Below are 13917 nucleotides of genomic sequence, written 5' to 3'. Positions count from 1 at the left end.
AAGGATGGAGTGAAAGATGTTTTAAAGGCTCAGGGCCTTGTTCTCTGTTTCCCACATTACTTAGGTACCACTAAGAATTGATGAAATAAGTAATGATAAGGTGGGAGAGAGTTTAAAGGAAGAATGTGGTTGAGAAAGCTGAAGAGCGTTTGGAGATATCGAGGAAATGTGTGAGGAGCAGTTGACAAAGAGGATATATATGTTAGTAATGGAGGGGACAGTGAGAAGGGGGAGACCAAACTGGAGATGGAGGGTGGAATGAATAAGATTTTTGAGTGCTCAGGGCCTGATGATGCAGGAGGGTGGGAGAAAAAAAAACAGAGACAGCACGGCATCTGAATCCCTAATCAAGGCCATCCCATTAATACTATATGTATCCCTGAGGTAGGAGAGAGAGAGAATTCTACTTCCATTTTCCCTGCATATCTTGGAAGGGGACTTATAGGAGAGGGAGCAGGGGGATGGAAATCCTCCCCTCAATTTTCAGTTTTCCAAAAGAAGAAACAGAGAATGGGGCTAAGTGAGGATTTTCCCTCAAAGGCTCAGTCATTTGTTCTTAATGCTGACTCGCTAATGTGGGAAATGGCAAATATGTATGGAAAAAAATATATTTTATTATACTTAACCGCCGTCTTTCGTGTCAGCGAGGTAGCACAAGGAAACATGAGGAATGGCCCAACCCACCCACATACACATGTGCATGCATAAACTCTCACACATGCACATATACATACATATACATTTCACTGTATACATACATATACATACACAGACATAAACATTTATACACACGTACATATGCATACTTGCTGCCTACATCCATTCCTGTCGCCATATGGTTTTGGTGCATTACACATGACAGCTAGAGACTGAGTGTGAACGAATGTGGCCTTTTTGTCTGTTTTCCTGGTGCTACCTCACTGAAGCAGGGGGTAGCGATGCTGTTTTCTGTGGGGTGGGGTAGTGCCAAGAATGGATGAAGGAGAGCAGGTATGAATATGTACATGTGTATATATGTATATGTCTGTGTATGTATATGTCGATATGTATATGTATATATGCTGATATATATGTGTATGTATATGTCGATATGTATATGTATATATGCTGATATGTATGTGTATGATTATGTGTGTGTATGGGCATTTATGTATATATATATATATATATATATATATATATATATATAGAAAGAGAGAGAGAGAGAGAGAGAGAGAGAGAGAGAGAGAGAGAGAGAGAGAGAGAGAGAGAGAGAGGTGTTAACGGACTCTTCCTGCTTAGGGTTACACTGTGAGCAGAAAGTCACCTCTGAAGAGACCATATTACTGGGAACACAGTCTTATCAAACAACTTCTTACTCCAAAGGAGTCCACATTTCCCTGCTACTGGAAGTAGAGCAGCCTTGAGCTTCAAAATCCTCTCAAAAGAGGTCCTGGGTAATGCCAGGATTCTTTTTTAGAAAATGGTTCCAGGTTGATTATAGATACACAAATAATATACCCTAGAAGTTAGCTTACTTCTGAAGTGAATTTTTTGAGATTTGACTTGACAGAATATATTACCATCTGAAGAGACCTCTTTACAAGCTTAGGTAATGGAAGCATTGAAATTATCAGTCATGGTCCTGAATCAGATGGCTAGGAAGCATGACTAAATCATATTAATGCATTAATTTGGGCCTATGAATTAGAAGAAATAATGATTAAAAAGAAGTTTTGTTTTATACAGAACATCTAGACTCAGCAATACTGTAACATATGTAATGACCAACACCCTGCCAAAGACACCAACATTGCCTGATGTTTGCCAAAGCCAACCTGAAAAAGGATATATTTTAGAAAAATAAAAGTTCCAATAATATATTGGCTCAAATATTAGAATATTAAATGGGCCAGACTGAGAGGAATTTAGCTTGGCAAGGATGCAGTGTTAGAAGTGCTTTATTGTAGGATTCTTGAAAATAAGATATAAATCAAAAGCTACCTCAAGTAGATGGCCTGTGATGATTGTTTGCTGTTGCTAAGTAAACTTATTTTAAAGGTTGAAAAATGAAAGATTATAGATTATGAAAAGAGATACATTCATATGGTTAATCTTAACACCTCTAGAAGTGACAGAACTATTTCTGGGCATTAATACTCGTGGGAAAATTTACCAAGTGATATACAAATAAATGAAGCAGAATTATCAGAATAGTCTTATCTTTAAAAAGGTTTCAGACTCAAATGATTTTTTTTATTTGGTGGCTTAACATCATTGGCCTTTGTATATACTTTTTGAAAGATCCCCTTTTCCAGGGGATTCTGAGGCTTCAAAGTTATACTACATTCGGTAGCAGTGAAAGTATGGACTCCTCTGGAGTGAAAAGGTTTTCAGTGAAATTGTATTTGGATGATACTCATCATTTAAGTTGATTTTTTCACTAATGTTGTAACCACAAGAAGTTGGAGTTTGGGAACACTGACATAACACATTACTAAGATCAGCCAATTCCTTTGCTGAGACATGAGAAAAAGATGATTAAAAGATGTAAAACCTCATACTATATTAGGTGCTCCAGAAAATTCCCTATAAGGCTGTATGTAAACTTAGCGTGTTACTCAAACAAAAAAAATGAAATTTATTCTGAATTATTTCGGCTAAGTTTAGCACAGCTACATGAGTATTCATCTTTTCTTTCTTTTAAACTATTTGCCATTTCCCGCGTTAGTGAGGTAGCGTTAAGAACAGAGGACTGGGCCTTTTTTGGAATATCCTCACCTGGCCCCCTCTGTTCCTTCTTTTGGAAAATTAAAAAAAAAAACGAGAGGGGAGGATTTCCAGCCCCCCGCTCCCTCCCCTTTTAGTCGCCTTCTACGACACACAGGGAATATGTGGGAAGTATTCTTAATCTCCTATCCCCAGGGATAATGAGTATTCATATTTATTGAAATATTCTTTTTATGCCTCATCTACAGATTATAAAACTGAAACACTCACAAGAGAATTGGAAATCAAGGGGAATCCTTTATATGAAATGTTATAATTTTTTCCCTACATCATGTCATAGGAAGCAAAGGAAAAGAAGCAAAAGACTTAGGTTTCTTATGTCTGATATCATTCATCCAAAAGTATTAATTTTACCACTATAGACAAAGAAATGTAGGAGCAATTGACCTTGATTCTAGGAAGAGGGCTGAAAGAATATGAAACTTTTGTAAGATAAAGAAAGGAGTGATCTATAAGCATTAGAAGAACCTCAAGGAAAATTATTAAGATGGTGTTTCTGTAGAAATTGTATGCAGCCATCACAAATTTTAACATTACCCATATAGCCATCTTTAGAATCCTCTTCATCATCTGCAAAAGCCTAATCTTGATCTGGAACAAGGGAAGTGATCAGTCCACCTCTCTCCTTCATTGTGTGGTTTAAAGTGATATGCATATTCACCTCTTTGGGAGGAGGTAAGGAAAGCAAAAACTGAAAATACTTTTAAACTTTTTTACTTTGTTTATACATATTGCAGTAACTGTATTGCAAGTAAAATTTATTAGAGTAGAGTGAGTGTTAACCTGTTTCAGTAAGCATTATTCACACATCCATCCTAGAACTTGTAAGGGCTGGATTATGATTCCTGGAAACCATACTCCAGAGCAGTAGAAAATTAGCATCCATGTGAATGTGTTCATCAACATAGGAAAGATTTCTTTGTACCAAAGGAGATCCATTTATAAGTAAAGGAATAGACCAAACACAGAAGGTACACTTCAAATGAACTAAAACTAAAGCACTCCACCAAAGAATTAGGGTAAGATGTTGGACTTATAGAATATTTATCAAACATTTTTTCAAGAAACTGCAATTTTGATCATGCATCATCCACCTATTCTTTTTGAGCTCTTAACTGAGCCATGCTGCCTTTATTATCCTGCCTTGTTCAGGCTGAACAGTGCATTCCATTCTGTAGGGACCAGACCAAGAAATTTTTTTATCCATTCAGCAAGCATCGTAATATATGATCACTTCAAGACCTGGAGATGTTCAAAAAAATAAAAGAATTCTGTTAATAGAACAAACTCAAGGTATAGTACATCAGTATACAGAAAATATTTACTTTTAACAAAATAATGATGACTTTACTAAAGTTTAATGTAAAGAAAATGATTCATCAATATGTGGTCATTTAAAAAGATACGGTAGTACCTCTTTTGGTCTTCAGACATTATTTATGTGACCTGGAGTGCATTACACATGAGGTACAGCAGATGCTGTAGGGGCAGAGTTAGTGTCATATGTCAATAATAGAATTGCTGTGTATTTTTACTTCCATTGGCATTGGAGAGGAATCTGTTCTTGATAGAATCCTTGAGGAACAGGAAGGAACTGGTGATGTTGGTGGTTTTTGAGATCTGGTAAACATTTATGTCCTGGTAAGCTTCTTGTAGAGGGGTCTGTGAAGGCAGTAAACAGGAATGTGCACTACTGACCCATGACATCTTTTGTCGTAAATCATTTTGATTCCGTGCATTTAATTATCGCTTCAAAGGCTTCTTTAGTATTTTATAAGTGATTTTCTGTATTCTTCCCCATCTGAGTACCTTTCTCCATTTAATGTAATTTGGATTTGTGACCATATCAGTTAGATCATTATCTGTTTAAACTGTTAGAACTGGATAAATGGACTTACCAGATATTATGTTATTTACTATATCAGCCCACCTTAACTTGGCTGTATCCGTAAATCCAAGCTTTGATCATTCAAAATAATCCCAGTCAGTATCACTTGAATTAACTAGGAATCTATTTGCTGGATATTTGAGATAATAGTGAAAAACTTTCAGGAACAACTTTCATATATGTACTGCAAGACTAATGAACCATAGAATGGGATTGACAATTCTGTCTTTTTTCATGAAAATTCTTGTATGTATTCCAGCATGATTTTAGAGTAAATATAAAAATCTTAAGGATCACTATTGATATTACAATCTCTTTGGAGGGTCATTTCACAGGAGTTAGCCTCTTCAGGGTCTGAAGCTCTTTTCTTGATGTCTGCAAACATGTCCTTGTAGCAAACAAGAAAGCTCATAAATTAACAAGGGCAGTTAGTTGCTGGAGCAGCACATTCATAGGCTTGGTGGTTCATTTGCATGGTTGGTTTCAATTTATTGTTAGTATGAGTGGAATGACCTATTGAGCTTGCTTACTGTTTTGAACCTCAACTACCAAGCATATTGAGCACAAAATAGACATATATCTCAGTAATAGGACAGGCAAGGCATAAAGAACAAAGTTGAATACAGACTTAGGCAATTATCTAAACATAACCATACATTTATGTTTCAGTTGTCAATAAATAATCTTTGAATACCGGCAAATTTTTAGAAACTGAAAATTTAGTTTTATATTTAAAAGTTAAAAGTTGACAATTGATAGCTATTTTGATTACCAATCACATAGAAAAACATTAATAAATCTAGCAACCAATAAGCTCTCCCTTCCCCACATATTATTATATTATCTTTAAATCAGACAGACTCATGGATAATCTCTATTAGGTTATAACCCTCTATAATCGATTAGAACTTATTCATGTGTATATCTGATTTGTAAATGATAATGCTATCATAGTTGAGGAAACTCTCTCTGTGATGAAAACAGCAAATACAGTTGCTTGATTCAACTTAAGCCTGGTTACTCTTACTTCACTCTCAAGTGTGGTTTTGCTCAATGGTTCAGTTTTACACAGAAGTATTTAACTATCTGTCCTTCCATCATATATTGAAACAGTCACTACATGTATCAGGAGACAAGATGAATATGGAAGGAAGAAATTTGCCTCAGAAAATATATCCTCTTGGAGGTTTGAAGTACAATAGCAAGAAACACAAAGAAATGTTATAAGGAAAGATAAAAGAGAAATGTGAAAATAATTATGTTTGACAGCTAATACAGAATTTGAGAATATATGGTAGACCAGTAATTAGTGCTGCAGTGAACTTGTGACTGAAGAAAAGAGCCCTGAATGAGATATTGTCATCATGTGTGACTGAGGTTAAGAACTGTCTTTCAAAGAGTATCATGCAGGAATTAAGGGCAATAAAACTATATTACAGAAAAATGGCAAGAATATCCATTACAATGTTGGTGTTACCTACCATTCTTCGGAATTAAAGTATTTTCACAAGTTTTTAGATATCAGTCACAAGTTTTCATTGAAACACTGTGTTTTATGCAAATGATATACTGTAATATAAAGTTTCCAGTTCATAGGACTGAGGTTATTTTGTCATTTCACTGTGTGTTTATCTTTATCTTGTATTACAAGGTGTACAGTGCAGTTTCTCTCAGTAATGCTTATGGTGTCCTTTTCTGAATGATTCCTATAGCCCAAAGTAGCCACGATATCTCACAATGTAATTTATATAGTTGATTATATTGTTAAAACTGTTATCCAGAAACTTCATCAGTAGAATGAATTTCAGATTCCTGAAAATAACTATTGTGAACTTCATAAATCTTTTATAGCAAGAGAGAAATATAATTACGAATCAATATTTTTCATAATATTGTTATTGTTTGAGGTGTTAGAAAAGTAGTTTTTGACAGATGCTATTCTCTGTTCATAACATATCAATGATTAAAAGATTTGTAACATCCTGACAAAAGCTAGTGGGTACAATAGTGTTATGTTCATATGTCTGTGTGTATGTCTGTCAGTGGATAAATTCTCTTGAAATAGCCTTCACCATTGTTGTATAATGAGACCATTTTTGGGTTTAGCTTAATGATCATATGGTTGGAATTTGACACAAGAAAATATGCTGCCATTAGTATAAACCTAGAGTTTTAGGTTAGGTTGTATCTGAGTGATTAGACAATTATAAGGGGTACAGCTGTTTGCAAAATAACATCTTTTTAATGGTATACTCATAGCTTATGTCATATATATATATATATATATATATATATATATATATATATATATATATATATATATATATATATTTACAATTCATTGTACCCCAATTTATTTTGTATAATGAGATCATGTTTGAGGGTAGCTTAATGATCATGTGGTTAGAATTAACACAAGAAAATAAAATATGCTGCCATTAGTATGAACCTGGAGTTCTAGGTTAGGTTGTATGTGAGGTATTAGTCAGATATAAGGGGTACAGATGTTTGCATAGCTTATGTTTTATATATATATATATATATATATATATATATATATATATATATATATATATATATATATATATATATATATATATATAAGTATAATAAATAAATAAATAATATATATATATATATATATATATATATATATGGAACCATGGAAGCGGAAGTGGATCATAGGGTGGGGGAGGGGGCGAAAATTCTGGGGGCCTTGAAGAATGTGTGGAAGTCGAGAACATTATCTCGGAAAGCAAAAATGGGTATGTTTGAAGGAATAGTGGTTCCAACAATGTTGTATGGTTGCGAGGTGTGGGCTATGGATAGAGTTGTGCGCAGGAGGATGGATGTGCTGGAAATGAGATGTTTGAGGACAATGTGTGGTGTGAGGTGGTTTGATCGAGTGAGTAACGTAAGGGTAAGAGAGATGTGTGGAAATAAAAAGAGCATGGTTGAGAGAGCAGAAGAGGGTGTTTTGAAGTGGTTTGGGCACATGGAGAGAATGAGTGAGGAAAGATTGACCAAGAGGATATATGTGTCGGAGGTGGAGGGAACGAGGAGAAGAGGGAGACCAAATTGGAGGTGGAAAGATGGAGTGAAGAAGATTTTGTGTGATCGGGGCCTGAACATGCAGGAGGGTGAAAGGAGGGCAAGGAATAGAGTGAATTGGAGCGATGTGATATACCGGGGTTGACGTGCTGTCAGTGGATTGAATCAAGGCATGTGAAGCGTCTGGGGTAATTCATGGAAAGCTGTGTAGGTATGTATATTTGCGTGTGTGGACGTATGTATATACATGTGTATGGGGGGGGTTGGGCCATTTCTTTCGTCTGTTTCCTTGCGCTACCTCGCAAACGCGGGAAACAGCGACAAAGTATAATAAATAAATAAATAAATATATATATATATATATATATATATATTTTTTTTTTTTTTTTTGAAAGATATATATATATATATATATATATATATATATATATATATATATATATATATATATATATATATATATATGTTAGCAAGGGTGCATCAAGAAGAGATGACTGAGGCCCAGAGGGGAAAAAGAAGATATATATATCACATACAGTTCATCGTACCCCAGTTTATGGAGTGAGTTGCACCATGTAATGTATTGTAGTGCTTGTACATAAGGATATTGAAAAATGTGAATATTTTGCTCTTCAGCTTCTTTCTGAACAAGAGTGTAAAGTCTGTCTTCAGTTTCTTCTTTGAGTAAATTTTATGTTTTTCACTGTTGTCATTAAAAAAAAAAAAATATATGGTGGTGTCTGGCAGCTGGATAGTAGCAATGCAATTTGTGAATATGCTTCTGTATTGAACAGTAAACTTCAGCAAATATATGTGTATATATGCAGTGAGTGTGTATGTGTGTGTATTAAATATATAAATATTTATTTTTCATACTTGATTGCTGTTTCCCACGTTTGCAAGGTAGCTTCAGGAACAGATGGAGAAAGGCTGCATTTGCTCACGTTCATTTTCTAGCTGTCATATAAAATGCACTGAAACCACAGCTCCCTATCCACAATCAGGCCCCACAGATCTTTCCATGGTTTTACCAGGCTGCTTCACATGCCCTGGTTCAGTCCATTGACAGCACATTACCCCTCTATGAAACATTGTTCCAATTCACTCTCTTCTGTGCCAGGCTTTTACCCTCCTGCATGGTCAGGCCCTGATCACTCAAAATCTTTTTCAATCTATCCTTCCAACTCCAGTTTGGTCTCCCTCTTCTTGCTCAATTCAATCCTGACACACATATATCCTCTTTGTCAAACTTTCCTTTCTGTTTCCCTTTATACATCCAAACCATTTCAGAACACCATCTTCACCTCTCTCAACCACACTCCTTTTGTTACCAAACCTCTCTTTTACTCATTTATTATGCTCTCGAGGAAACCACTTCACAAAACATATCGTCCACAAACATTTCATCCGTAACACATCCACTCTCCTCTGCATATACTCATCTATAGCCCATGCCAGACTAGTCACAGAACCAAAGGAAACATGGAATGGGATCGAGTGACCATGTAATTAGTAAGAGATGAAGTTGCCACAAAGGTCAAGTAGAGGTTGGGTCACTGAGACTCATGTGCCAACCTCGTCTCATTGATTACAAAGTCACTTAACCCTATTCCATGTTTCCTCTGGTTGTGTTTACATAACCTTCATTGTATCTATTTTCTCCCTCAGTAAATAGTCCTCCGAAGATGTGATGATACACAAAAGTACTGAGGATTCTTATGTTTACTTTTCAAAGTGGTGTTTCGGCATGTGTGTATATATACCACATCGTTCCAGTTCACTCTATTCCTTGCAACCTTTCACCCTCCTGCATGTTCAGGCCCCGATCGCTCAAAATCTTTTTCACTCCATCCTTCCACCTCTAGTCTGGTCTCCCACTTCAAATTGCTCCCTCCACCTCTGACACATATATCCTCTTTGTCAATCTTTCCTCACTCATTCTCTCCATGTGACCAAACCATTTCAATACACCCTCTTCTGCTCTCTCAACCACACTCTTTTTATTACCACACATCTTTCTTACCCTTTCATTACTTACTCGATCAAACCACCTCACACCACATGTTGTCCTCAAAATCTCATTTCCAACACATCCACCCTCCTCTGCGCAACCCTATCTATAGCCCACACCTTGCAACCATATAACATTGTTGGAACCATTATTCCTTCAAACATACCCATTTTTGCTTTCCGAGATAACGTTCTCACCTTCCACACATTTTTCAACGCTCCCAGAACTTTCGCCCCCTCCCCCACCGTAACTCACTTCCGCTTCCATGGTTCCATCCGCTGCCAAATCCACTCCCAGATATCTAAAACACTTCTTCCTCCAGTTTTTCTCCATTCAAACTTAACTCCCAATTGACTTGTCCCTCAACCCACTGTACCAAATAACCTTGCTCTTATTCACATTTCCTCTCAGCTTTCTTCTTTCACACACTTTACCAAACTCAGTCACCAGCTTCTGCAGTTTCTCACCCGAATCAGCCACCAGCGCTGTATCATCAGCGAATAACAACTGACTCACTTCCCAAGCCCTCTCATCCACAACAGACTGCATACTTGCCCCTCTCTCCAAAACTCTTGCGTTCACCCCCTCACTTGGGAGATAACAATCTTGTTTGAAATCTATATGAATATATATATTGAGAGAGATGTTTGAAAGATGGCATTAGACTGAAGTTGTTTGAGGCAGAAATGTGTTGAAGCTGTGTTTGAATCTTGCTCAATTATGGTAATACAGTGTACTGCTATAAGAATTTATTGTTGACATGCCAGTTCCAGTGTGCAGTTACAAATTCAAATATTTTAACAAGCTTCCAATCTTGCTGTAGAAGATAATGTGTTAAATGTTTTGCAAGTTTATTTATAACATTAAAATCTTTGCTTAAGCATGGACTTTAATTTTCCTAAATTTTTGAAAATTTATTATTTTTCTCTAGCAAAGTACTGTTTTTCCCCCACTATGAAAGTGGAGTGATAGTAGCACTTCCTGGATGTAGATGGTACTGTGTTGATATAGCTAATGACATTTGAAATAGAGTCTTGGCTTGTCCTATGAAAAGGCTGTGTAAGCCCTACGGAAGGAAAGGCTACAAATATATATTTGCTTCCAGTTTTCCACTTTTTGGATTGAAAACAGCTTTATCTATCATGTATGGTTTCCAGACATTACAAATTTCTTGAATTGTCCTCTGAAAAAAAGTTGCATCTGCTGTTGCAATTAAAATGAACCTTGGTAATCACATGGTATTTGCCAACCCACATACCATCAGGGATATTTCTGTTACCATGATCTCGGTTTCATTGCCCTGTTGAGTGACGATTGAAAAAAGAAATTGCAAACATTCTATAATTACACTCATGGGATCCTATTCCTTGAGCTTTCCTTATCGTTTGTATAAAGCTGATATTGCAGTATCATTACTTTATTCCAACTATCCACCACTGTTACAGTAAAACATGAGACAGTTCAATTAAAAATGTGATGCAGTGCTTGTTGATAGTAATATTTTGAGTTTTTACTGCTTTTTTTTTCTTAGTTATAAACTGACGAAAATTTAGCCACAAGTTGTGAAATTTGGCCAAAAATCTTTACGTGCCCTACACTATACATACATCAAAATTATAATGACCATTTTTAACTCTACAAGAGTGTCCACAGAAAATTAATGTAACCCCTTAAAAGTTTTTTTGAACTTATTTTCTTTCATATTTTCTCTAAAATGATATTACTATCAAATTTTCTCTAAAATGATATTACTGTTTTATTCATCACACTAAAAATCATTTACCACCTGCATAAGCTTTTTTCTTAACTCCTGAAGGACCCTAGCCATACTAGTATGTTTTATGGCCTGATCCTAACTATTCTCGTACTGCCTCCTTTTGCCCTCATTTGAATACAAAGGTGCTTTTTGTTGGTATCAATGTAAGGGTACCTCATGTTACAAGCAACAGTAAATACCACTGAGGAAAATATCCTTCAGTTACAGTTACACATAAAGCACATTCTTACTCCACCAGCTTCCTATCCATACTTGTACAGGATCTTTTCCTTACCATCATTTGAATTTAAAAGGCATACTTTATTGGTATGTAGGGAAGCCTAAGTCACACAATATCATAATGATGAATGCAGTGTTGAGTTTTTAGCACTCAAATGCACCTGGTTATCTGTTAAAGATGGAAAAATCATTGAATACAAGGAGTGTAGGTAACAGGACAAAACTCTGGGAACACTGATGTTGATGGAAAAGAGGAAAAGATTGATTCATTAACAAATATGGAGATAGATTAGCCAATGAGGAAATTAGGCATAAAAAAGGCGAAACTAGTATATCTGTCAAAAGCTTTTGATATATCAAGGGGCTACAAAAATTTTTTTTCCAGAATCTCGCGGAGATGACTGAATGATCTTGCCCTGTGGAAGCCATTCTGATGATGAGAAGAAGACTAAGATTCAAGATGTTTAAGGAAGTAAGGAGGAATTCAAATATGAGGGAATAAAAGTCAAAGCAACAGGCCCATAGTTGGAAGGGTTAGAGTGGTCATTTGTCTTTGTTGGAGGCTGCACATGTACATGTTAATGAAAGAAAAATTGCAGTTTTTTTTTAAACATGGGACAGATGACCAAGCACAGATGCAAGTAAAGAGGCACACTTTAAAACAAGGATGGGTGCCATCTGGTCCATATTCCTTACCTGTGTCCACAGAAAGATGCATTCGGACTGTATGAAAATATCATAGAGGAACATTAGACTAGTAAGAACATCTGGGGATGAAAAGTTAACCATCCCAGTTACAGGAAAAAAAAGAAGCAAAACTAGTTGATTTGCCAGTGAAAGAGACAGGTATACAGTATGATCACTGGAACAGAAAAGCAAAGGCAGGTGTGAGAGAGGGAGACCTACGTGTGGATGAGGAGAGGTTGTCACTTTTCCTTTGGTTGGAACACTTCATCTTATGACTAACATATGTCCCAACAATGATTTCAAGCAGAGATGACACCTAAATGTCAATCTGAGGAAAATTTTTTTTTTTTCATGTCATCTATCACTTCCCTTACCCAAATAGCTCTAGAAAAGAATGTTTGTACAGCATGTTGGAAAAAGAAAGTTTGGTTAGAAGAGGGGATATGTGCTTCCATTCCTGCACCAACAACTTCAGTTGCATGCTTGGTAGGGACAAAAGTACCACCACAGGAGCAGTGATTACTCACGAAAGCCACGTTAGCTATTTTTTGAATACCAATATTCTATAGTAGGGCATCTGGAGGAGTTGCACTTTATAAAGAAATATTTGCATGTAGCCATGTCATCTAAAGGGGGTAACACTGCTTTACCATGTAGGCTTCCTTTTCTCTCTCAAGAAACTTTTGAAATCTGTAAATCTGAATGATCAAGGAGGGAAATGATCATGAGGCCTCATGCCAGTAATGAATGGCTTATGAGGCCTGCGGGCACTATATCTTCTGCTGTGAATTAAGATTGTGAAAAAAAAGAAATGTGGACCAAACCTAAATTTTACCTGGCACCAAGGTCACTGAAGCCATCTAAGCTGTGATTTTTAGTTGTTCAAAAATACTAGAATAGCCAGATGTATTTAACAAACATTTCTTCACAGTATAAGCTAACCCCTGCCCCATCTTTTTGAGGTCTGTCCCAACTATCATATGACAAAGTGTTTTCCTTTCCCTTTGAGAGAAGCGAGATGCAAGAGGAACGGGGTACCAGTGACACTTAACCTCACCTTTCGAATTGCTGGCCAAAATATGAAAAAGAAAATATCCTTTGCTTTACTATACAGCATCCATCTATTTGAAGTACAGCCTAGGAGTACAATTCTTATTCCAAAGATAACTTTGTCATAGACCATTAGATCATCTATTTTGTGGCTTTCCCATACTCCCATGTACGAGTCCTTTTAGACTATTTCCAGGCTGGGACAATCTTAACCACATCCAATAATCATAAACCTCTGTTGATAGCATTATCTATCTATCTATCATTATTTCTAACGCCTGTTCCCTTAATGTGCCACTGGCAGAGAAATCAGCGCAACTTTTGCGTGGGGTTTCAGTCTCCTAGATGTTCCCACCAATTATTATTACCTAATGAGTTTACCTAATGCTCTAGTCTGGAAGTGTGTGTGATAGGAGGGAGCTGAGAGTAGATGTTAATGAAAGCTAGGTTAAGGGACCGGTTAGA

This window comes from Panulirus ornatus, chromosome 19, assembly GCF_036320965.1.
Source record: "Panulirus ornatus isolate Po-2019 chromosome 19, ASM3632096v1, whole genome shotgun sequence".
Classification (NCBI taxonomy): Eukaryota; Metazoa; Arthropoda; class Malacostraca; order Decapoda; family Palinuridae; genus Panulirus; species Panulirus ornatus.
The sequence above is the reverse complement of the archived record's forward strand: the minus strand, read 5'-3'. Positions refer to the sequence as shown.